Source organism: Artemia sp. Qi Xiang Cuo, chromosome 19 (assembly GCF_049724085.1).
Source record: "Artemia sp. Qi Xiang Cuo chromosome 19, ASM4972408v1, whole genome shotgun sequence".
NCBI lineage: Eukaryota > Metazoa > Arthropoda > Branchiopoda > Anostraca > Artemiidae > Artemia > Artemia sp. Qi Xiang Cuo.
Genome location: NC_142812.1, coordinates 10,838,750 through 10,864,127, shown reverse-complemented (window position 1 = coordinate 10,864,127; position 25,378 = coordinate 10,838,750). Strand labels below are relative to the sequence as shown.

At 35.7% G+C, this 25,378-nt stretch overlaps 1 pseudogene; it reads left to right on the top strand.

Annotated features, from left to right (window-relative positions):
- LOC148940490 (general transcription and DNA repair factor IIH helicase/translocase subunit XPB-like) overlaps window positions 1–2,989 on the top strand; it is a 133,454-nt pseudogene extending 130,465 nt beyond the window's left edge.
- Window positions 2,990–25,378: the final 22,389 nt, after the last annotated feature.

The window sequence follows — 25,378 nt, the reverse complement described above, 5'->3', positions numbered from 1 at the left end:
CTCATTTGAAAGGAAATCTCTAGATCTAGCGCCTTTTGCACTTAATTTTTTTTAATAATTATTTTTCACGAAAAACTTAATTTTGCATATACAATATTGATCAATGACGTCATAGTCGTTGGATGTAGTACATAAAGGCTCGATCATCGAATTTAAGCTGAAACTAAGTAAAGGACAATTATGCCTCCATATATTCACAGTGATGTATAAGATTTCCCATTACATCTGTAAACTGTTCCACAGTTGCTGGTTCATACCTTGGAAGCTTTTCACTAAACAAGCAACATTTCTTTTGGATATTACTATGAAGTTTTGCGAAAGCATCTCTAGCTGACTTTTCAACAAAATCTATTCTTTTAGAGATAATTTTAATCTTTAATTTTGAATATTTTTCGTAATCCCGGTAAAACATTCGTAAAATTTTTCTCAGTTTACAAAGATCAGCCTGTGCGTTCTTTGCAGCTTGTGTAAACTGCAAAAATATCCATGGTATCCGAGCAATAGTTTGAATATTTCAATACAAGCTGGAAAAATACCTTAAAATGTTATAAGCTTAAGGATAAAGAGAAGGACAGATGAAACCTCAGTCAATTATTAATATAAAAAATTAGTAAACTACCGACATGTATGGAGAATCATTTGAAAAAGACACACATAGTAGACAGATATGACAAGGACTGCAAAGTGAATCAGACTTTGAACAATCCTTTCAAGATGTTGATGTTTCTGAGGGTCTCCTGGGAGGTACAAAGTAAGATCATGAACGCATAGATTTTTCTGCACAAGATTATATAATAAGTTCTCAAGATTATACACATGAGATAACATTCAAGCCGGATCTTGACGAGTTTCCTTTAGGGGTGTTGACATATGGTCACATTTTCCTCGAGTCTGTCTCTCCAGTGTATAAACACATCCCTGATTTTGTTGTTGCCAGTGCTGAACCCGTTTCGCGACCGAAGTATATACAAGAGTACAAGTTGACAGCATATTCGCTGTACATAGCCGTTAGCGTCGGACTGGAGACTAAAGACATTATTGAATATTTGAAAAGGCTGAGTAAGACAACAGTGCCTATAGGACCTGAGGAGTTTATTAGCCTCTGTACACTATCCTACGGCAAGGTCAAATTAGTGCTTAAAAAGAATCGTTATTTTGTGGAGTCTCATCATGTTGACGTCATTCAGAAGCTGTTGAAAGACACCAAAATAAAAGAAACCCGTGCACCTCGAGGCTCAGCAGATGAGGTTAGTCGTCAGGGAAGGGTGGCAGCCGTGACTTTTGGATCAAAGGCTGCCGCGGCTGGACCAAGTAATGATGCTGTCATTACCGGCACTGGAACTGGGTCGGACGCCCCTCCGTTGGTCAGTACTGCAGATATTCCTGAAGATATTTCGAATTTCTACGCCAAAATTGATAAAGATGACGATGACGACGAGTATTTATCCAAAGAAATCATATCGTTCGAAATAGATCAAAATCATTGGAAATCCTTTCAGATGAGGTGAATCACGTTGGAATGTCCTCTTTTGGCCGAGTATGACTTCAAAAACGATACGCGGATTCTGGATATCTCCATTGATTTAAAGCCAGGTGCAGTCCTCCGTCCATATCAAGAAAAGGCTCTGAGGAAAATGTTTGGCAACGGTCGTGCTCGTTCGGGTCTTATTGTCTTACCGTGCGGCGCTGGAAAGAGTCTAGTCGGAGTTACAGCCGTATGTACAGTTCGGAAGAAGGCCCTGGTGTTGTGCAATTCAACTGTTTCGGTGGAGCAGTGGAAGGCTCAGTTTAAGATGTGGAGCACTGCCACTGAAAATATAATCTGCTGATTTATGTCCTATGCTAAGTAAAAACCAAGGAACACAAGTATTTCAATTACCACATAACCTATGATAGCGTATGGCAAAAAAAAAGCAGGTTAAGGAGACCATAAACTGAAGTGGATTCAGTACCAAGAATGGGGCAGTATGGTTCTTGATGAAGTTCACACAAGTCCAGCCAAAATTTTTCGTCGTGTTTTAACAATCGTCCAGGCTCACTGTAAACTTGGATTGACGGCTACTTTATTGCGTGAAGATGACAAAAGTGCTGATCTGAATTTTCTGATTGGTCCCAAAATGTATGAGGCCAATTGGCTTGAACTTCAAGAGAAGGGCTACATAGCTAAAGTTCAATGTGCCGAAGTGTGGTGTGACATGGCACCGGAATTCTACAAGGAATATATATCAGCCAAGTCTGCTCAGCAATTGCTACTGTATGTGATGAACCCAAACAAGTTCCGGACTTGTGAATTTCTGATTAAATACCACGAGAGGAGGCAAGACAAAATTATTGTTTTCTCAGACAACGTGTATGCACTCAAATACTACGCCACTACTCTTCGAAAGCCCGTCCTCTCTGGATCTACTTCACTGGCTTAACGACTCGAAGTTCTTCAATTATTTAAGAATAACCCATCAGGAAATACAGTTTTCGTCAGTAAAATTGCTGACACTTCTTTAGACTTGCCGGATGCAAATGTCCTTATCCAGATATCCGCCCATGGTGGCTCTAGACGTCAGGAGGCACAAAGGTTAGGAAGAATTTTGAGAGCCAAAAAGGTGCCATTGCTGAAGATTACAATGCGTTCTTTTACACCTTGGTATCACGTGACACCACCGAAATGGGATATTCTTAGACACATCAACGATTTTCTGGTAACCAAGGACTCAGCTACAAGGTCGTTACACATCTTAGCGGAATGGAAGAGGGAGATTTACATTTTAAAACTAACTAGAAACGAGTTCATTTACTTCAACAAGTATTGACTGCCAGTGACACAGAAGGGCAAGAGGAAACTTTGGTGGGTGAAAAGGGCTCCGCCTACCTTCGGATAACTGGAACCACTTTTTCATCCCTTAGTGGTTCTGATGATGCTATCTATTCAGAAAGTAGAAGACCGGGAGCGGGATCAAAGCATCGGTTGTTTAAAAAGTTTCGGTCAAAGTAAAGCCCTTTTTTTAAATAATTTTTAATTTCTTTAGCTTTTTTTTTTAAAAAAATTCTTTTTATAAAAAAAAAGAAAAAAAAAAATAAAAAAAAAAATACAAAAAAAAAAGATTTGGATGCCATCTATGTTATATACAAAGTTATTGTAGCTGAGTTTGCATCTTTGCCCTTAATGGGATAAAGATTCTGCATTACCTTGAGGTTATTTCCATATTGATTTCTACACTTTAATTCTAGATTTTTAGTTGAGTAGTATTTGAGGGACCTTCTATAATTCCTAGTATAGGTATTTTTCTCTGGGTATTCTCACCAGCACCATCTTCTTTTTTTCTTATATAGACTGGCACGCCATCTATTCTGCTATTTTCATATAGCGCCATCTTTGTTGCCATCACTGTTTCTTCTGAATAAGTGAAGTTACATATTTGCCAAATATTGCATAGCTGCCAAATTTAGACAGTATATTTTGCTATTTTCGGCGATATAATTCGGGCTGCATTTTTCGGAGATAGCCTGGACAGAAGTGAGCAACAACGAACATTCAAGAGGCCGTACAGTACTAGCGGGATTTTTTTCCTTAAACTGCTGGGATAAGGTGATTCGTGTGTTGCACTTCCCACGGGTCTTATCTACCGCTAAATCTTTAAAGCCTTAATTGCTTGCGGATTGCGTAATAATCATTCCGTAGCAAAATGGCGAGCGTGAAGCTTGTGTTAAATGCTGTACTGAACTTTGTTGAGCGGGTGATGAAGGCTGGAAACCCGATAGACAGTATTGTCAAAAGTGCGGTTTCACATTTCTCCGATGCGGATATATTGGAAGCGAAAAAGGTGATTTGGGATGAAGCCGAATATGCGACGAGAGTGACTGCAAGAGATAAAAGTTCAAATAATGTCATTGACATAATGAAAGTTTTTAAGCTGTGTGACGAAAAAACATTTCGCTCCCGCGGTTCGTATTATACCAACCTGATGACGTACCGATTATTCCAGGCGAAATAAGTGCAACTTTGACGAGAAAAGTGGGAGAGCTATGCCGAAAGTTCGACAGTTTCGTCAAGTCTGAGTACCAGCTGCGCAATCCCTATCACTCACGAGAGAATAACGGAAAGCATAAACAGACTTACGCCGTAGTTCTCAAGAATCCGCCCCAAGGACTGACTGATCCCGAATCACGTAAAGACTATTAAAATGGACTTTGCGGACAGACAAGCAGTGACACTGTCGAACTGAGGCCTCGTAAGAGTGCTTGGAAAGTTCTCGTGAAAGACAAAGCGACCGCCGATTCCATTGCACAGGCTATTACCAGTACCGATAATTCCGTTGTCGCGAGAGTAAAAAGCCCCTCTTTCTTCGGGATAATTCGCCACGTCCCTGCTAGTATTTCAGAAGAGGACTTACGCAGTTTAGTGTCGAAATGTGTCAAAGCTTCTGGAATAGGTAAAACCAGGTCATTCAAACTGAAGTTTGATTCGCGTGAAGACCTACAGAGTGCAATCAAGTCTCCCCCCGTGATTGGGTATGAGCGGCTGCCGATTCACGAATACAAATTTATGCCAATCCAGTGCTACAAGTGTCAATGCTTCGGCCACGCAGCAAAGGCATGTCCAAATCCACCAAAGTGCTCCCGTTGCGCTGGGAAACACTCCAGCTCAAAGGACAATCCCTGCCAGAACCCCCTCAAATGTGCTCTATGTGGTTCGGCAAACCATCCCTGTTACAGTTTTAAATGCCCTGAAGCACAGAAAGCGTTAAAACAATGAATAATCTTGAACTTAAAGTTGTATCATGGAATATGAATGGTGGAGTTCTGGCTAAACTACCTCTGGTTGAGCAATTAGTACAATAATATGACGTAGTCTGTCTACAGGAGCACTTTCTTACAACAGAAGGACTTCAGCTTCTTGAGGTCAATGACAGTTCCAGCTTATTCAGTGTTCCTGCAAAGCGTTCTGGCAGAGGTAGACCCTCTGGTGGTATTTCAATACTGGTACGCAGAAGTCTTAATCCTTCCTTGTACAAGCAGTCTGATTTCTTCGTCGGTGTCCGAATTGCTGACACAGCCCTATTCTGTGTCTATATGCCCACGGATTATCGTGACGATGAATCTGATGCAAGATTCAATGTTGCTTGTGGACAGATTTGTGTAGCAGTTGACGGATGTGTTACGCAAAAACTGTCATGCATTGTAACCGGAGACATGAACTGTAACCTGTGCGACAACAGCCCGAGAACTCAGGTTCTGGTTGCTGCCTGTGAAAGTCTCCGTGTACTTGAAAATTACCTGGACTACACGTATGTACATAACTCTGGCTCTGTATCCTCCCTTGACTCAATGCTGTGCTCTGCAGATGTGAAGACAAACGGAAAATGTAGGGTAAAAGTAAGCATCTGTGCTTCCGACCACCAACCCATCTCGAGTGTGTTCTGTGTCACTAATAAACCTACTCAGCCCAATGAATGTCACCGTAAATGGGTGGTAAAATCTGAGTGGGGAAAAGCCAACTCTGCGCTTTTCAAGTCCGTGTATGATAATATACTTGAAAAGATAAAGGTCCCATTTCAACTGCTTCAACAAGGTTCGCCTGTTCCCGATAATGAGAAGCAGATACTCCTGAACAATTACTGTGCAGAAATTACAAATGCCCTACGCTGTGCCGAAAAGGCTGCAGTTCCGACACGAAAAGTTCGAATCGGAAGTGAAAATCCACAGTGGTCTCAGAATGTACAGTTGTCCCAGTCTTGTAGTCGATCTAAATTCTGGTATACACTATGGAACAAGTGCGGGCGCCCTCGTCAAGGTGTCTTGAATGATATCAGGCTATATACTAAGCGAAAGTTCGCCAAGACCCGTACTAAACACCGAACCGACTTAATGGACCAGAATTGCAAAGTGCTTGAAGGTGACCCAAATGCAGTCTGGAAGTATATCAAAAAGAAAAGGAGTCCGAAATCTCGCAAAGAAGAAATTTTGCCAAGTGAAAGTGATTGGAATAAATATTTCACCGACGAATTCTCACCGCCGAACAAGGCTCTCGAGGAAGAGTTCGAAAAAGAGCTCAACTCCCTCCTAGCATCAAATGAAGGAAGTGTTGGGTTCGTTGTTACTGTCTCTAGTATCCGTCATATGCTATCTAAACTGAAAAAGAAGTATTCTCGAGGTGATGATAATATTTGTGGAATGCATCTGGCTATTGGGGGTGACAGTGTGTTAAATCACCTTGCCCTTATGTACCAGATGATCTTTAACTGCGGTCTTGTCCCCGATGTTTTCTGTGTTGGCGTCGTTACACCAGTTCCCAAAAAAGGGAATGATCCCAGGAACTGTTCATCATACCGCCCCATAACTGTTGCGCCGGTATTCTGCAAACTCATGGAAATACTCGTTTCACGGTGACCTAAGTAAAGCTTGTTATACTCTCGATTCGCAATTCGGGTTTAAGAGTGGTACCAGTCGCGAGCATGTTCATTCGTTGATAGCTAATCTTTTGCTCAGTGCTCATGATAATAATGATACACTTGTTCTAGCAAGCCACGATGTGCGTAGAGCATTCGACTCCGGTATCCACGCACATATACTTAGTTCTGCTTGTATCCGGGTTGCAGCGGTAGCTAGCAACCTAGTAAGAGACGATCACGTCCAATGTTAAGAAATATAAAAACCCATAACTCCTAAAAAAGGAGTCAGATCAAAACAAAAAGTACACCATTAGAACCGCCTTGACCGAAACCCCTGTATAGGAAACTTTCTGTCCCTTGGCTTGAACAGCACGGTAAATATATTGAATTGAAAATCAATAAAATTGACTTTAACCACGTTATTCACCCCAACCGGGATATTTTTTTCTTTTTTTTTTATTTTTTTTTTATTTTGTATACAGAGATAGCTTGGCACTGGAACATCGTAGAGGGTTGTTCAATAGCTCATTTTAAAGGAAATTAATTGGGTTAAAAATCTATAGTAACTAAAATAAATTATTTCTAAAAGAGAATAAATTTTTCCAATAAAAATTTACAGTAAAGAACGATCTCTCGCCCATAGTAACTGATATATGGTGGTTCCAGGGATAGCTGCAAGCTATTCAGATTGCAGCAGTATTCGGGTTGTTTTACAGTAAAGAACGATAAGAAATATAAAACCCATAACTCCTTAAAAAATGAGTCAGATCAGATAGGCAGTGGGCTAGCACTGCCTGAGTAAAGAACGATGTTTTTCCGGGTTGCAGCGGTAGCTAACAACCTAGTAAGAGACGATCACGTCCAATGTTAAGAAATATAAAAACCCCTAACTCCTAAAAAAAGAGTCAGGTCAAATAAAAAAGTACACCATTAGAACCGCCTTGTCCGAAATCCCTTTAGGAAACTTTCTGTCCCTTGGGTTGAACAGCAAAGGAAATATATTTGCCTGAAAATCAAGAAAAGTGGCAGCTACTACAGCACTCTGCGTAAACAGCATCTTTTTTTCCACAGATAGCTTGGCACAGGAACATCGTAAAGAGTTGTTCAATGGCTCATTTTAAAGGTTTTATAATAAGGAACGAACTCTTGCCTATACTATCTTGTGTAGGCAACTTAACTACAGCATAGGCTTGTACATTTATATTTAAATTATATTTAAGGTTAATATATTAAAATTTTCCATTAAAAGACGATCATTGGAATAAAAACCCATTACATACATTTGATTTAGTTAGCTGCTTAATTGTTTGAGGCTAGTCTCTTACTATTTCAAAGTAGAAAAAGCCATAGGCTTTTTCCTGTTTGTAATCAATTAGAAAGAGTTCTATCTTTAAAATAAGTTACGTAGTGCTTTGAATCACTTGAAAACTAATAAGTGAGAAAGAAAATTATTACCTGGAAATCCCTGTTGTTAAATAAATTTATTCGGGTTTATAATAAAGAATTTACAATGAGGAACGAAGTGTAATTTTTACATTAAAGAACAAACTTTAGTCCATAGTAACTGAAGTTATATCAAAAGACGATCATTAGGAGATCATAAGTAAGGGATAAATACTGTAAATTGGTATTTTGTAAGTATCGTTGGAATCTTGGTTTTATTAAAAGCTGAATTAAAAACTAAAAAAATTACCCCGTGTGGCTTTGAAGCTTTCGGTTAACAGCCGATCGTATTATCCACTTGCACTATGGCATCATTAATTAAAGTTGTCAAATTAACAATATGGTATATAAAATTTAGGATCCATTTGCTTAAACGTAATAGTAAGGAACGAACTCTACCGCAAAAAATATATTTGTTTACTTTAAAGAGTTACTTTTATAAAAATTGATTGTTATATGAAAAGGAGAATTTTTTTTGTGTGTTTGAGGACAAATTCTACTCTTAGATCGTAACAGATATAGCTATTATTATGTAAACTGCAAAAATATTTCCGATATGTCATCACCAATGTTAATGTTTTAATTGAAATTAGAAAAGTACCTGAAAATTTTAAAAGAAGTTTAAATTTTTACATAAAGGCTCGATCATCGAATTTAAGCTGAAACTAAGTAAAGGACAATATTGCCTCCATATATTCACAGTGATTACATTAAAAGACAATCATTTGAATGTATAGTAAAGTCCGGGTTGCAGCGGTAGCTAGCAACCTAGTAAGAGACGATCTCGTCCAATGTTAAGAAATATAAAAACCCATAGCTCCTAAAAAAGGAGTCAGATCAAAACAAAAAGTACACCATTAGAACCGCCTTGTCCGAAACCCCTGTATAGGAAACTTTCTGTCCCTTGGCTTGAACAGCAAGGGAAATATATTGGCTTGAAAATCAAGAAAATTGACTTTAACCACGTTATTCTCCCCAAACGGGATATTACAATAAAGAACGACACCTAGCACATGTTAGCTGTAACATAAATAGGGGTTGTGTAATCCGGGTTGCAGCGGTAGCTAGCAACCTAGTAAGAGACGATCACCTCCAATGTCAAGAAATATAAAACCCCCCAACTCCTAAAAAAAGAGTCAGATCAAAACAAAAAGTACACCATTAGAACCGCCTTGTCCGAATCCTCTATAAAGGAAACTTACCTCCCTTTGGCTTGAATAACAAAGAAAATATATTGGCTTGAAAATCAAGAAAATTGACTTTTACCACGTTATTCTCCACAAACGGGATATTTTTTTCTTTCCGCTTTTTTTTTCTGCTCAGCTAGCTGGGCACTGGAAAATCATAGAGAGCTGTATAATAGCTCATTTTAAAGGAAATTGCAACATCTAGTCACTTTTGTATTTAAAAATAAAATACTTTTTAAAGTAGAATCAATTTTGTCAAAAAAATTGCATTTTTGATGTATTTTCATACTGCAGTCTTTTCAAAGATATTTGAATTTTGAAGCAATAAAACAGTCCATGTAATGAACTCTATAGTAATAATAGCTACTTGTCTCAATAGTAACCGAAACTCCTGGAACCAAAATTTTCTTTTTTGGCTTAATCGCTAAAATTATTATGTAAACTGCAAAAATATTTATGATGCCTAATCAGTAATAGTAATTTTTTAATTTAAACAACAAAAATACATGAAAATTCTAAAATTAGTTTTGCTTTTTGTCTCCTGGAAGAAATTTTTTTTTCATCTCAGTTCAAATTTATTATTGTATCCTGTAACCCGTAAAGTACATATCTCCATATTATTGTCTCATCATTGCAATTATTTTAGTTTTCAGTCCAGAATCACTAAACTTATTATTTAAACTGCAAAAATATTTATGGTGTCTAACCAATAATACTAATTTTGTAATTCAAACAAGATAAATACCTGAAAATTTTAAAATTAGTTTTGTTTTATGCTAGGTTTTAGATACTCGACACGGGATTTTGTGTGCTTAATAATTTTAAATCTTGAAAAAATATGGTCTCACGCGAGTGGAAAAAAAGAAAGAATAACCAAAAACAATATCAAAATAGAACAATCCAAATTTCTACTAATAGAAAACTTTACTACACAAAAAATAAAGCTAACATCCTGAAATATAAGAAAAGTTTATTTAAAAGAGATAAAAATGCCACCAAACGCAATAAAGCTCGAGCACGCGTAAGGATTGCTACTAAGATGTCTTGTGATCCAGGATTTAAGAAAATGAAATATGACAGAGCAAAACAGAGGTATCTTATGGATCAGGGGTATCGAGAAGGGAAAATTGAGACAGCGAAACAAAAGAGCAAGGAACGGTATGATAACGATATAGATTACCGAAACAAACATAAGAAAAAAGTTGCTACCAGAATAATGGGTAGATACTGGGGTGACAAAAGCTATAATGAAAAAATTAAATTCTCTGCGAGGTTGTACCGAAGAACGCATAAGGACAAAGGGAAAAATTACATTCAGAAATACAAGAAGATGGCAAAAATGCAGGCTGATCTTTGTAAATTGAGAAACATTTTACGCATGTTTTATCGGGATCACGAAAAGTATTCGAAATTACAGATTAAAATTCTCTTTGAAAGAGCGGATGCTGTTGAAAAGTCGGCTAGAAATGCTTTGGCAAAGCTTCATGGCAATATCCAAAAGAAATGTTGTCAGTTTAACGAAAAGCTTCCAAGGTATGGATTGGCAACTGCGGAACAGTTTATAGATGCAATGGAAAATGTTCGACAACACAGTGAATATACGGAGGCGTACTTCTTAGAAAATTCGTATATTAATTTTGGAAGGAGCAATTGCAGTTTATGTAGCAGCAATAAAAATATATATACAAGCATACCTATCAACAGCGAAGGAAAAGCAATGTTTTTCAATTATGGCGAAAACGAGCCTGTTAGGGTTATTAGTAAATGTGTTTGTAAGACTAATGATTTAGAACAAATTCCTGGAACACCGACTCAAGAAAAAAGCATTTCTAACTGTGTTTTAAACAGTTCGTTTAGTTCTACTGAATATTTGGCAAAAAATTCTCTGTGTAGTAGAACACACTGTCCTGAAAAGTACGAGACAACTATTGAAAAATGCTCTAAAACTAGATCTGACAAGGAAATTATGATGGCTGAAGTCACCTATAACAATCTGAGTAAAAATTCAAAACCAAAAATTGGGCAGCAGGTTACTTGGCAATGTCACCCTGATATCTGCAAGCTCTATCCGACGGATATTGAATTATGTCAAATTCTTTTTGATATCCTTGAAAACAATATAGCATTAAAATTTTCAACTGACAAAGTGGTTAATTTCTACCTTGGCGGCTTGGATTATTGTGAAATCAATTACAGGGACACAAGAAAGCATGGGCATTCGTTATACTGTAGCCCAATTATAATAAAGAACGACCTGTTGGCTATACTAAATTAGGTATGGCGTTGTAAGAGAATTAGCTCTGTCTGGAGTCGTAGGACCGATCCCCATACCCTAACTTAATCTTTATTCATTCTCTTATTCTTGCAAAGGGATTTTTTTAGTAAATACAATTCTTGTCAAACTCATTGTAGAGAGAAATAATTATATAGATGATGAATTTTCCTTAATGATTAATATTAGACATAAATTAAAATCTTGTTTAGGGTAAAATTATATTAAAAGACGATCATTAGGAGATCATACATAAGGGATCGATACTGAAAAGGTAACGAACTGTGTAGTAAGATTACATTAAAAGACGATCACTGAAATAGCAAACCATTCCATACATTGGATTTAGCTACTTGATTGTTTGAGTTTCGTCTCTTACTATTTAAAAGAAGAAAAAGCCATAGGCTTTTTCCTGTTTGTATTTACAGTTAAAAAACGAATTCAAGCCCAAAGAAACTGAACCCTGTGGTTCATTCATATTATCTCCATTATTTTAGCTAGGATGTAAATAAATAAGTTTCTTTTTCAAATTTTAAATTTAAAGGATAGTGATTTTAATTCAACACATTAAAAGTTCTCCCCAACGGGGAATCGAACCCCGTTCTCCCATGTAACAAGTTCGCAGTGCTTACCATTAGACTATCGAAGACTTATATAGAGAAAGTTACATATAAGATATGATAATAATTTTATCCGGGTTGCAGCGGTAGCTAGCAACCTAGTAAGAGACGATCACGTCCAATGTTAAGAAATATAAAAACCCATAGTTCTTAAAAAAAGAGTCAGATCAAAACAAAAAGTACACCATTAGAACCGCCTTGTCCGAAACCCCTGCATAGTAAAATTTCTGTCCCTTGGCTTGAACAGCAAGGGAAATATATTGGCTTGAAAATCAAGAAAAGTGGCAGCTACTACAACATTCTGCCTAAACGGGATATTTTTTTTCTTTTTTTCTTTTTTTTTCTTTTTTTGTATCCAGAGATAGCTTGGCACTGGAACATCGTAGAGGGTTGTTCAATAGCTCATTTTAAAGGAAATTAATTGGGTTAAAAATCTATAGTAACTAAAATAAATTATTTCTAAAAGAGAATAAATTTTTCCACCAAAAACTGCATTTTGATGTCTTTTCACACTGCAGTCTTTCAAACATAATCGTATACCAGCGGTAAGAATTGAACCCATGCCTCTGAAGAGACTGGTGGCTAACACCAGTACCTTGGACCACTCGGCCATGCTGCCTCTCATAAATAAATATATATGTGAATTTGGGTTGCAGCAGTAGCTAGCAACCTAGTAATAGACGATCAGTCCAATGTTACACTAAAGAACGATCTTTCTCCCATAGTAATCCGGGTTGCAGCGGTAGCTAGCAATCCGGGTTGCAGCGGTAGCTAGCAACCTAGTAAGAGACGATCACGTCCAATGTTATATAGTAAAGAACGAACTAAAGCCCAAAGAAACTGAACCCTGTGGTTCATTCATATTATCTTGATTATTTTAGCTAGGATGTACATAAAACGAGTTTCTTTTTTAAATTTAAAATTTGAAAGATATTGCTTTTAATTCAACACACTAAAAGTTCTACCCGACGCGGAATCGAACCCCGTTCTCCCACGTTACAAGTCGGTATCCTTACCATTAGACTATCGAACACTTATGAGATAAAAGTTACATATAAGACAAGATAGTTATTTTTTAATTTTGTTACAATAAGGAACGAACTGTAACCCATAGTAACTTAAGTATAAAATCAAACAGTTTGTGGTCATAATAATGAGTGTAATTGCTCATTTTAAAGAAAACTGCTGCATATAAAAACCTTTTATAATTAATTACATTAAAAGACCATCATTGGAATAACAAACAATTACATACATTTGAATTAGTTAGCTATTTGATTGTTTGATGTTCGTCTCTTACTATTTAAAAGAACTGATTTGTAATCAGTTTGTAATCAGTTCATTATCCAGGTTGCAGCGGTAGCTAGAAACTTACATAAAGGACCCATATAGTTCATCATAAATGGTATTTGTCAATTAGGTCCGGCTTTGCAGTTGTAGCTAGTTTTTACAGTAAAGAACGATCTCTCACCAATAGTAACTGATGTATTGTGGTTCCAGGGGTATCCGGGTTGCAGCGGTAGCTAGCAACCTAGTAAGAGACGATCACCTCCAATGTTAAGAAATATAAAACCCCCGAACTCCTAAAAAAAGAGTCAGATCAAAACAAAAAGTACACCATTAGAACCACCTTGTCCGAAACCTCTATAAAGGAAACTTACCGCCCTTTGGCTTGAATAACAAAGAAAATATATTGGCTTAAAAATCAAGAAAATTGACTTTTACCATGTTATTCTCCACAAACGGGATATTTTTTTCTTTCCGCTTGATTTTCCTCCTCAGCTAGCTGGGCACTGAAAAATCATAGAGAGCTGTATAATAGCTCATTTTAAAGGAAATTGCAACATCTAGTGCCTTTTGTAATTAAAAATAAAATACTTTTTAAAGTAGATACATTTAAGAACGAACTTTAGTCCATAGTAACTGAAGTATTATAAGGAATCATCATGTAGATGAGAAATTTTCCTTAAGAAATCATCATAAGTAAGAATTTCCCATACCGGGAATCGAAATCAGGCAAACTAGGTGAGAGCCAGCTACCCTAACCACTAGACCATATAAAATATATCAAATATCTGATTAATGAAGTTTTACAATAAAGATCCAACTCTTGCCTATACTAACTGGGATGGGTTGCTTAACTATAGTGTAGGCTTGTAAATTTACATTTAAAGTCAACAAATTAAAAATTCCCTACAACGGGGAATCAAACCCCGATCGCCCTTGTGACAAGCGGGTATGTTTACCATTGTACTATTGGAGACTCATGATAAATATGTTACATATAAGATGATAAATATGTTACATATAAGACATGATAAAAAAATGGTTAACTTACTAAGAAAATTAAATAAGGAATCGGTCAGGTTAATTATAAATGGGGATTATGTAAGTTTCATCGATACCATGGCTGTAGAGATGGTCAAAACCTAGTAAAGAATAAATTATGGCACATATTGGGTTTAGTTTGATGCCTCATTCTCTGAATCCGGGTTTTAGTGGTAGATAGACACCTATCTGGGTTGCAGCGGTAGTTAGCAACCTAGTAAGAGACGATCACGTCCAATGTTAAGAAATATAAAAACCCATAGCTCCTAAAAAAGGATTCAGATCAAAACAAAAAGTACACCATTAGAACTGCCTTATCCGAAACCCCTGTATAGTAAAATTTCTGTCCCTTGGCTTGAACAGCAAGGGAAATATATTGGCTTGAAAATGAAGAAAAATGGCAGCTACTACAACATTCTGCCTAAACGGGATATTTTTTTCTCTTTTCTTTGTTTCTAGATTTAGCTTGGCACTGGAACATCGTAGAAAGTTGTTCAATGGCTCATTTTAAAGGAAATTAAGTGGGTTAAAAACTTTTTACATTAAAGAACAAACTTCCAGCCCATAGTAACTAAAATAAGATTATAATTAATGTTAAAGATTGATCAATGATGCAGTTGAAAAAACAGTACTACACAAACAACATAGATAGTAACTTTAAAAGAAAAAAGCAAATCTATTCAACCGACCAGGCGTATCGAGAAGTAATAATTGAGAGAGCAAAACAAAGGTATTCAAACGACCAGGCATATGAAGAAATAATATTTGAAAGAGCAAAACAAAGGTATTCAACCGACCAGGCGTATCGAGAAGTAATAATTGAGAGAGCAAAATAAAACAGCAAGATGTGTTATCACAATGATGTAGTTTATAGACATGCAAAAATTGAGACAGCCAAACAAAAGATCAAGGAACGGTATGGTAATGATGAAGATTACAGAGAAGCAACAATTGAGCAGGCTAGACAAAAGAGCAAGGAACGGTATGATAATGATAAAGATTACCGAAACAAACATAAGAAAAAAGTTGCTACCAGAATAATGGGTATATACTGGGGTGACAAAAGCTATAATGAAAAAAATAAATTCTCTGCGAGGTTGTACCGAAGAACGCATAAGGACAAAGGGAAAAATTACATTCAGAAATACAAGAAGATGGCAAAAATGCAGGCTGACCTTTGTAAATTGAGAAACATTTTACGCATGTTTTATCGGGATTACAGTAAAGAACAAACTTCCAGCCCATAGTAACTAAAATAAGATTATAATTAATGTTAAAGATTGATCAATGATGCCATAATCGTAGGTTGTAGCCAGGTCATCTCTTACTATTCAAATTAAGAAAAAGCCATAGGCTTTTTCCTGTTTGTAATAGAGTAATCCAGGTTGCAGCGGTAGCTAGCAACCTAGTAAGAAACGATCACCTCCAATATTAAGAAATATAAAAACCCATAACTCCCAAAAAAAATTCAGATCAAAATAAGAAGTACACTATTAGAACCGCCTTGCCTTAAATCCGGGTTGCAGCGGTAGCTAGCAATCCGGTTTGCAGCGGTAGCTAGCAACCTAGTAAGAGACGATCACGTCCAATTTTAAGAAATATAAAAACCCATATTTCCTAACAAAGGAGTCAGATCAAAATATAATAAAGATCAAACTCTTCCCTATACTAACTTGCATAAGCAACTTCACTATAGTTAAGATTACAGTATTTATATTTTTACATTAAAAGACGATCACTGAAATAACAAACCATTCCATACATTGGACTTAGTTAGCTACTTGATTGTTTGAGTTTCGTCTCTTACTATTTAAATGAATCCGGGTTGCAGCGGTAGCTAGCAACCTAGTAAGAGACGATCACGTCCAATGTTAAGAAATATAAAAACCCATAGTTCCTAAAAAAGGAGTCAGATCAAAACAAAAAGTACACCATTAGAACCGCCTTGTCCGAAACCCCTGTATAGGAAACTTTCTGTCCCTTGGCTTGAACAGACAGGGAAATATATTGGCTTGAAAATCAAGAAAAGTGGCAGCTACTACAACATTCTTCCTAAACGGGATATTTTTTTCTTTTTTTTTCTTTGTTTCCAGAGATAGCTTGGCACTGGAACATCGTAGAGGGTTGTTCAATAGCTCATTTTAAAGGAAATTAATTGGGTTAAAAACCTTTTGTAACTAAAATAAATTATTTCTAAAAGAGAATAAATTTTTCCACCAAAAACTGCATTTTCGATGTCTTTTCACACTGCAGTCTTTCAAACATAATCGTTTACCAGCGGTAAAATTTGAACCCACGCCTCCAAAGAGACTGGTGGCTAACACCAGTGCCTTGGACCACTCGGCCAGGTTGCCTCTCATAAATAATATATATGTGAATCCGGGTTGCAGCAGTAGCTAGCAATCTAGTAAGAGACGATCAGTCCAATGCTAAGAAATATAACAAAACTCCTAAAAATAGAGTCAGATCAAAACAAAAGTACATCATTAGAATACATTAAAAGACGATCACTGGAATAACAAATTACAATAAGGAACGAACTGAACCCATAGTAACTTAAGTAATAAATCAAACAGTTCGGGGTCATAATAACGAGCTGTGTATCCTGGTTGCAGCGGTAGCTAGCAACCTAGTAAGAGACGATCACGTCCAATGTTAAGAAATATAAAAGCCCCAAACTCCTAAAAAAAGAGTCAGATCAAAACAAAAAGTACACCATTAGAACCGCCTTGTCCGAAACCCCTATAAAGGAAACTTACCGCCCTTTGGCTTGAATAACAAAGAAAATGTATTTGCTTGAAAATCATGAAAATTGACTTCAACCACGTTATTCTCCACAAATGGGATATTTTTTTTCTTTCTTTCTTCTTTTCCACAGATACCTTGGCACTGGAACATCGGAGAGAGTTGTTCAATGGCTCATTTTAAAGTAAATCTCTAGATCTAGCGCCTTTTGCACTTCATTTTTTTAATTAATTTTTTTTACGAAAAACTTAATTTTTTATAAATCCGGGTTGCAGCGGTAGCTAGAAACCTAATAAGAGACGATCACGTCCAATGTTAAGAAATATAAAAACCCATAGTTCCTAACAAAGGAGTCAGATCAAAACAAAAAGTACACCATTAGAACCGCCTTGTCCGAAACCCCTGTATAGGAAACTTTCTGTCCCTTGGCTTGAACAGCAAGGGAAATATATTGCCTTGAAAATCAAGAAAATTGACTTTAACCACGTTATTCTCCCCAAACGGGATATTTTTTTTCTCTTTTCTTTTTTCTTTTCCACAGATAGCTTGGCACTGGAACATCGTAGAGGGTTGGGTTGTTCAATAGCTCATTTTAAAGGAAATTAATTGGGTTAAAAATTTATAGTAACTAAAATAAATTATTTCTAAAAGAGAATAAATTTTTCCACCAAAAACTGCATTTTTGATGTCTTTTCACACTGCAGTATTTCAAACATAATCGTATACCAGCGGTAAGATTTGAACCCACGCCTCCGAAGAGACTGGTGGCTAACAAAAGTGTCTTGGACCACTCGGCCAGGCTGCGTCTTATAATTTGGGTTGCAGGAGTAGCTAGCAACCTAGTAAGAGACGATCAGTCCCATGCTAAGAAATATAAAAACCCAAAACTCCTAAAAATAGAGTAAGATCAAAACAAAAGTACATCATTAGAACTACCTTGTCTGAAACCCTACTAGATAAATAATGAATGTCGTCATAGCTTTATATTAGAGCTATGACGTGAATAGAAAAACACGAAATTATATTGTTGTTTCTGATGACGTCCTGAAATAATATCATTGCGCCATGACGTCAATAAAATCATTACACCGTGACGTCATAATTACTACTTAAGAACGACAAAGATGTAAATTCTCTCATTCTTGATTAGAATAATGGTTAGATCGAAGCAAGCTATTCGCAATTTGAAAAAACAGTACTACACAAACAACAGAGATAGTATCTTGAAAAGAGAAAAGCAAAGGTATTCAACCGACCAGGCGTATCGAGAAGTAAAAATTGAGAGAGGAAAACAAAGGTATTCAACCGACCAGGCGTATCGAGAAGTAATAATTGAGAGAGCAAAACAAAACAGCAAGATGTGTTATCACAATGTTTACAGTAAAGAACGAACTTCCAGCCCATAATCTGGGATGTAGCGGTAGCTAGCTAACTATTAAGAGACGATCACGCCCCATAGTAAAAACTAAAGTAGCCCAGAACTCCTGAAAAAAAGATTCAGATCAAAACAAGAATTAAACTATTAGGACCACAATAGGACAACAATATAGAGATACGTACTTCACGAATTAAGCCAAAAAGGTTTGTTTCCAGGATGCAATAATAACTTTGAACTAAGATGATATAAAATTAATGGCGTTAAAAAATGGTGTAGCGAGTTAATGAAGCAAAAGGAAAACCAAACTGATTTTAAAATTTTGTGTTTTTTGTGGTTTGAATTAAAAAATGGAAATTAGTGATCAGACACCATAAATATTTTGCACTCTGCAGTTAAATAAAATTATTTTATTTAAAATTCTTAGGAATGATTCTAGTTTCAGTTGACAAATGATATTTTTTTTTTAAGGAATCGAGCAGCTAACTAAGTCTGATATATGCAATGGTATGTTCTTCGAATGATCGTCTTTTAATTAGATTGTGTATAAATATTATATATTACGTATTAAATGAATATAAAATATTTACACGTTTATCTTTCGATAAGATAATTTTATTTTATTTTAGTTCTCAGTTCAGGATCGCTAAAGTTATTATGCAAATTGCAAAAATATTTATGGTGTCTGAGCAATAATTTTAACTATTTAATTAAAACTAGAAAAACCCTGAAAAAAAAAATTGTTTTTTTTTTTTACTACGTTCTAACTCCGAGACACATTTTTTATGAGAATGATTTTAAGTACTGACAAGATATCGTCTGATTTATAATGCGAAAAATGAGTAAAAAGAAAGGGACGAAAAAAGAGCCAGCATTAGATAAAATCGCAGTTTTTGAGGCACCTGAACATGAAACTATTCTCTTAGGGAAATATCGTCTAGTTGTAATGTTATAATAAAGAACGACCTCTTGCCTATAATAAATTTTATAGGCCACTTAACTATAGTATAGGTTAGTAAGGTTTTATAATAAATTTTATAGGCCACTTAATTATAATATAGGTTAGTAATTATCCAGGAAATTAAAGAGTATCCAACTAGTAGTACAACAACTCCTGTTGAGAGTTCCAAAAAAAAGATATTAATTTACAATATAAAAGTGCTGGAAGAATTCAAAAAGCTTGACGAAGCTATGGAGCCCATTATTATGATAGAAGATACAAAAGATTCTACAATAACCTTTAATGTCGATGAAATCTATGTTGCAACTTTTTGTAAATATTATCTTCCTGATAGTAATAACCCGAATAATACTTTAAGGGGACACAGAATAGAAAATGACAACAGCTGGTACAAGGAATGGAATGAATTGAACAGTGATCAAAAGAAATGGTTGAAGCAAATAGAGGTAAACTGCCTGAAAGAAATCCCTTTTCCTGACTCTGGAGTTGAATCATCTTTATCTAGGTCGCAACCACAATATGAAAATGCAAGAATGAGAAAGCCTCAGCTAATTTCCTTTGAAAATATTCATATAAAGCCAAAGTCAAATAGTAGTAATATTTTTGTTGACATAGAAGGGAAAGATTATGGTGCTTTTACGATTGAGCTACAATCAGCTGCTGATGCAGTATCACCAGACTTGAAAATAAATTACTGTAATGCTAAAGTGTGTAGCAGTAACAATTTACAATAAAGAACGACACCTTGCCCATGTTAACTGAAACATAAATAGGGATTATGTAATTTCCAATAGTATCATGACTGTAGAGATGGCTGAAACCTAGTTACAATAAAAAACGATCATTGGAATAACAAAAAATTGCATACCTTTGGAATTAGCTAGCTACTTGATTATTTGAGACTCGTCTCTTACTATTTAAAAGAATTATAATAAAGAAAGAATTCTTGACTATACTAAATTTTATACGCCACTTAATTATAGTATAAGTTCAACAGATAGCTTTGCACTGGAACATCGTAGAGAGTTGATCAATGGCTCATTTTAAAGGAAATTAATGGGGTTAAAAACCTTTTGTAATTAAAACAAATTATTTTTATTACTTGAAGAAATTATGATTATATTCCTTAAGAAATCATCATAAGTAAAAATTTCCCATACGGAAATTGAACTCAAGCCAACTGGGTGAGAGCTAATCCAACCTCTAGACCACATAGGATATATTAAAATATCCGATTAATGAATCTGGGTTGCAGCGGTAGCTAGCAACCTAGTAAGAGACGATCACCTCCAATGTAAAGAAATATAAAACCCCTAACTCCTAAAAAAAGAGTCAGATCAAAACAAAAAGTATATTATTAGCACCACCTTGTCCGAAACCCCTATTAAGGAAACTTACCGCCCTTTGACTTGAATAACAAAGATGCCTAATCAGTAATAGTAATTTCTTAATTTAAACAACAAAATACATGAAAATTTTATAATTAGTTTTACTTTTTGTCTCCTGGAAGAAAATTTTTTTTCATCTCAGTTCAAAGTTATTATTGTATCCTGGAACCAAACTTTTTTTGGTTTGTAACCCGTAAAGTACGTATCTCCATATTATTGTCTCATAATTGCAATTATTACTATATAAGAACGTCAAATCTGTAAATGGTCTCATTCATGAATAAATAATGGTTCGATCAAAGCAAGCTGCACGCAAGTTAAAAAAACAGTACTACAAAAAAAAACAGATATAGCATCTCGAAAAGAAAAAAAGCAAAGGTATTCAACCGACCAGGCGTATCGAAAAGTAATCAAGCAAAACAGCAAAATGTGTTATCACAATAATGAAGATTATAGACATGCAAAAATTACAGTAAAGAACGATCTCTCTCCCATACTAACGGATTTATGGTGGTTCCAGGTGCAGTTACACAAAGGACGAATATTTACAATAAGGAACGAGCTGTAACTCATAATAACAGAAGTATTAAATCAAATGGTTCGTGGTCATGATAAAGAGCTGTCTAATGGCTCATTTTAAAGGAAATTTGTATATAGAAACTTTTTTTAATTAACAAAAATAATTATTATTATAAAACAAATTGTTACGATATGGTAAAGAACTAACTCTAGGCCATAGTAACTAATTTAAATTTGAAAAGAAAGAATAACGGCAGAAACCTAAATGGTAGTATAAGTAAGCTACATTTTGTAAAAATCGTCCACCGAGATTTGAACTCAGATCACAGGATTCAAAGTCCTAAGTGCAAACCACTACGCCAAGAAATGTTCATATCAGAAAGAATATCCAGGTTGCAGCGGTAGCTAGCAACCTAGTAAGAGACGATCACGTCCAATGTTAAGAAATATAAAAACCTATAGCTCCTAAAAACGGAGTCAATTCAAAACAAAAAGTACACCATTAGAACCGCCGTGTCCGAAACCCTTTTATAGGAAACTTTCTGTCCCTTGGCTTGAACAGTAAGGGAAATATATTGGCTTGAAAATCAAGAAAAGTGGCAGCTACTACAACATTCTGCCTAAACGGGATATTTTTTTTTCTTTTGTTTCCAGAGATAGCTTGGCACTGGAACACCGTAGATAGTTATAATTTATACGGGTTGCAGCGGTAGCTAGCAACCTAGTAAGAGACGATCACGTCCAATGTTAAGAAATATAAAAACCCATAGTTCCTAAAAAAAGGATTCAGATCAAAACAAAAAGTACACCAGTAGAACCGCCTTGTCCGAAACCCCTGTATAGGAAACTTTATGTCCCTTGGCTTGAACAGTAAGGGAAATATATTGGCTTGAAAATCAAGAAAAGTTGCAGCTACTACAACATTCTGCCTAAACGGGATATTTTTTTTTCTTTTTTTCTTTTGTATCCAGAGATAGCTTGGCCCTGGAACATCGTAGAGAGTTGTTCAATGGCTTATTTTGAAGGAAATTAATTGGGTTAAAAATCTATAGTAACTAAAATAAATTATTTCTAAAAGAGAATAAATTTTTCCACCAAAAACTGCATTCTTGATGTTTTTTCACACTGCAGTCTTTCAAACATAATCGTATACCAGCGGTAAGATTTGAACCCACGCCTCCGAAGAGACTGGTGGCTAACACCAGGGCCTTGGACCACTCGGCCAGGCTGCCTCTCATAAATAATATATATGTGAATCTGGGTAGCAGCAGTAGCTAGCAATCTAGTAAGAGACGATCAGTCCAATGCTAAGAAATATAACAAAACTCCCAAAAATAGAGTAAAATCAAAACAAAAGTACATCATTAGAATTACCTTGTCTGAAACCCTTGTCAAAACCTTGTCAAAACTGTAAATGTTCTCATTCATAATTAGATATTGGTTAGATCAAAGCATGCTATACGCAAGTTAAAACAACAATACTACACAAACAACAAAGATAGTATCTCGAAAAGAAAAAAAGCAAAGGTATTCAACCGACCAGGCGTATCGAGAAGTAATAATTGAGAGAGCAAAACAAAACAGCAGGATGTGTTATCACATTGATGAAGATTGTAGACATGCAAAATTTGAGACAATCAAACAAAAGATCAAGGAACGGTATGGTAATGATGAAGATTACAGAGAAGCAACAATTGAGCAGGCTAGACAAAAGAGCAAGGAGCGTTATCACAATGATGAAGATTACGGAGAAGCAGGAATTGAGCAGGCTAGACAAAAGATCAAAGAGCGTTATCACAATGATAAACTTTATAGAGAAGCAACAATTGAGCAGGCTAGACAAAAGATCAAGGAGCGTTATCACAGTGATGAAGATTATCGAAAAATATATAAGAAAAAAGTTGCTACCAGAATAATGGGTAGATACTGGGGTGACAAAATCTATAATGAAAAACTTAAATTCCCTGCGAGGTTGTACCGAAGAACGCGTAAGGACAAAGGGAAAAATTACATTCAGAAATACAAGAAGATGGCAAAAATGCAGGCTGATCTTCGTAAATTGAGAAACATTTTACGTATGTTTTACCAGGATCATGAAAAGTATTCAAAATTACAGATTAAAATTCTCTTTGAAAGAGCGGATGCTGTTGAAAAGTCGGCTAGAAATGCTTTGGCAAAGCTTCATAGTAATATCCAAAAGAAATGTTGCCAGTTTAATGAAAAGCTTCCAAGGTATGGATTGGCAACTGCGGAACAGTTTATAGATGCAATGGAAAATGTTCGGCAACACAGTGAATATACGGAGGCGTACTTCTTAGAAAATTCGTATATTAATTTTGGAAGGAGCAATTGCAGTTTATGTAGCAGCAATAAAAATATATGTACAAGCATACCTATCAACAGCGAAGGAAAAGCAATGTTTTTCAACTATGGTGAAAACAAGCCTGTTAGGGTTATTAGTAAATGTGTTTGTAAGAATAATGATTTAGAACAAATTTCTGGAACACCGACTGAAGAAAAAAGCATTTCTAACTGTGTTTTAAACAGTTCTTTTAGTTCTACTGAATATTTGGCAAAAAATTATCTGTGTAGTAGAACAAACTGTCCTGAAAAGTACGACACAACTATTGAAAAATGCTCTGAATCTAGATCTGACAAGGAAATTATGATGGCGGAAATCACCTATAACAATCTGAGTAAACATTCAAAACCAAAAAGTGGGCAGCAGGTTACTTGGCAATGTCACCCTGATATCAGCATGCTCTATCCGATGGATATTGAATTATGTCAAATTCTTTTTGATATCCTTGAAAATAATATAGCATTAAAATTTTCAACTGACAAAGTGGTTGATTTCTACCTTGGTGGCTTGGATTATTGTGAAATCAATTACAGGGACACAAGAAAGCATGGGCATTTGTTATACTGTAGCCCAAATGAGGGATGTCAGAGCTATTTTTTACATTAAAAGACGATCACTGAAGTAACAAACCATTCCATACATTGGACTTAGTTAGCTACTTGATTGTTTGAGTTTCGTCTCTTATCCGGGTTGCAGCAGTAGTTAATAACCTAGTAAGAGACGATCACGTCCAATGTTAAGAAATATAAAAACCCCTAACTCCTGAGAAAAGAGTTAGATCAAAACAAAAATTACACCATTAGAACCACCTTGTCCAAAACCCCTATTAAGGAAACTTATCACTCTTTGGCTTGAATAACAAAGAAAATATATTGGCTTGAAAATCAAGAAAATTGACTTTAACCACGTTATTCTCCACAAACGGGAAATTTTTTTCTTTTCGCTTGTTTTTCCTCCTCAAAGAGCTGGGAACTTGATAATTATAGAGAGCTGTATAATAGCTCATTTTAAAGGAAATTGCAACATCCAGTCACTTTTGTAATTAAAAATAATCCGGGTTGCGGCGGTAGCTAGCAACCTAGTAAGGGACGATCAGGTCCAATGTTAAGAAATATAAAAACCCCTAATTCCTAACAGAGGAGTCAGATCAAAACAAAGTGTATACCATTAAAACCGCCTTGTCCGAAATCCCTGTATAGGATACTTTTTGTCCCTTGACTTGAACAGCAAGGGGAATATATTGGCTTGAAAATCAAGAAAAGTGGTAGCTAATATAACATTCTGCCTAAACAGAATATTTTTTTCTTTTTTTCTTTTTTTCTTTTGTTCTTTCTTTTCCACAGATAGCTTGGCACTGGAACATCGTAGGGAGTTGTTCAATGGCTCATTTTAAAGGAAATTAATTGGGTTAAAAATCTATAGTAACTAAAATAAATTATTTTTAAAAGAGAATAAATTTTTCCACCAAAAACTACATTTTTGATGTCTTTTCACACTGCAGTATTTGAAACATAATCGTATACCAGCGGTAAGATTTGAACCCACGCCTCCGAAGAGACTGGTGGCTAAAACTAGTGCCTTGGACCACTCGGCCAGGCTGCCTCTCATAAAGAATATATATGTGAATCTGGGTTGCAGCAGTAGCTAGCAACCTAGTAAGAGACGATCAGTCCAATGCTAAGAAATATAACAAAACTCCTAAAAATAGAGTCAGATCAAAACAAAAGTACATAATTAGAATTACCTTGTCTGAAACCCTACTAGATAAATAATGAATGTCGTCATAGATTTA